Raw genomic sequence first — 238 nt, forward strand, 5'->3', positions numbered from 1 at the left:
AATATTTAAAAACAAAAAACAAAAAAAAAACACCAGCATAGACGGAATATAAACTTAGGAGGAATCAACACAAGAGAAATATTAACTAAAGTAAAGCCAACAGAGACAAATTTTAACCGAAGAGAAACGTACACAGAAGGAAATATTAACAGAAAAAAACTCCACCGTATCCTGTTAGCTTGTCACTTGTTTACGTGTTTGAACTAGTTACGTTTTAAAGCGAGAGAGCTCCTATTAC

The sequence above is a fragment of the Mizuhopecten yessoensis genome, unplaced genomic scaffold (genome assembly GCF_002113885.1).
Source record: "Mizuhopecten yessoensis strain PY_sf001 unplaced genomic scaffold, ASM211388v2 scaffold11145, whole genome shotgun sequence".
NCBI lineage: Eukaryota > Metazoa > Mollusca > Bivalvia > Pectinida > Pectinidae > Mizuhopecten > Mizuhopecten yessoensis.